The sequence below is a fragment of the Buceros rhinoceros genome, unplaced genomic scaffold (genome assembly GCF_000710305.1).
Source record: "Buceros rhinoceros silvestris isolate BGI_N320 unplaced genomic scaffold, ASM71030v1 scaffold6321, whole genome shotgun sequence".
NCBI classification, from domain to species: Eukaryota; Metazoa; Chordata; class Aves; order Bucerotiformes; family Bucerotidae; genus Buceros; species Buceros rhinoceros.
The window spans coordinates 121103-122492 of NW_010392584.1; the positions used below are offsets into that span (position 1 = coordinate 121103).

Sequence of the window (1390 nt, forward strand, 5' to 3'; positions counted from 1 at the left end):
TAGGTGGGAAAAACGGAGCTCTGAGGAGTGAAGCGCTCTGAGTCACAAACAGCCCCTCGCTGCAGAAGCCCCTCTGTGCTCTGCTTTCCAGTGATTCTTCTTCTCCCTCCCTCTCATATTTTTGCACTCCTTTGTCTCTGGTTCTGCATCCCCAGTGCTTTTACATATGTGCTATTGCATGATGGGAAGGGAAAAAAATGTACCAAGAGTAGAGCTAATGTTGTTTCTTCCTGAGGAGCAGGTCTCTGTGACACAGCTTGCTCCTCTACTCAACCTTCTGTGCTTCCTCTAAAGCCCTAGTTGTCCAAAGATCCGTGCTTCATCTTCCCCAGGTGGGCTTTGTACAGCTCAGCTGAACCTGTCTTCCTAACTCCCTGTAGGCCTTGCAAGTAGTAGACTACCAGCGGTACAGTGGAATGTGGGCAAAAATGGAAAATAATGGAAGAAAAATTAGCTAACTCATTTTAGTGTAGCTTAAATAAGTTAAAAAAATTAATATAAATCAGAAGGACAAGTGTTCCTGTGTTTCTTTTTAAAAGTTCAGAAGTGGCCTAAGACAGATGATACTTAGGGGGAGGGGAATGTATTTGTATTCACATGCACGTGAGTATAAGAATGAAATTTAAACTTGAAACTTAGTTTAAATATTTCATTTAGAATAATTCAGAAAATGAAGCAGGAAAATTTTTCAGAGACAAACGTTTTAATGCTTCCCATGAAGACAATGAGTCATTGATCAAATCTGGAACTAAGATATGTCATTTCTTAATAGCATCTAAATTCAAACATTTCAAAATGTTTTCAAAAGAGAATTTCCCTTCTCTCCCTCATTGTCCCTAAGAGCAAATCTCCCTTTAGGCTTAACTATGGAGATGTTGTTACCATCATCTCCCTAACATGCTGACATGCCAATGTCATTTTGAGATTTAAAGTATTCGTTCGCCAAGGCAGAAGTTGAAATGTGAAATAATAACATAGTGTGTTGTGCCGGTTTTAGCTGTTTTCTGTTTTGTGAGGAAATACAGAACTCAGTTCATCACAATGCAATTCAGGACTGTATGTTGCATGCCAGGAAATACAGCAGTGATGTGAGTACACATTCTGTAGCTGTAAGAAACAACAAGCAAGAAAGACAACTGAGTTCAGAAAGCGCGGCATGTCTAGGCTTCAGTTGAATGTTGAACCTGTTGTTTTGGCTTGAGAGGATACAAATGCCTGTTCCTCAGCATTTAAAAAGAAGAACTGATGCTGACTCAGCACTATTTATGTTCTTATAATTTACTGAATTGATAATTTAGTCTGAGGAAAGTGTATGAAGGAATACAAAGGACAGCGAGATGATATAAGAAGTCATAGCAGATCTGCAAACAGATCTCCAGTCTTATATTCT

At 39.2% G+C, this 1390-nt stretch overlaps 1 protein-coding gene across 1 annotated transcript in view; it reads left to right on the forward strand.

Annotated features, from left to right (window-relative positions):
- Positions 1-1390, forward strand: part of KIAA1549 (KIAA1549 ortholog) — a 75094-nt gene that overhangs the window by 48925 nt on the left and 24779 nt on the right. The gene's annotated exons all lie outside the window — the stretch shown is intronic.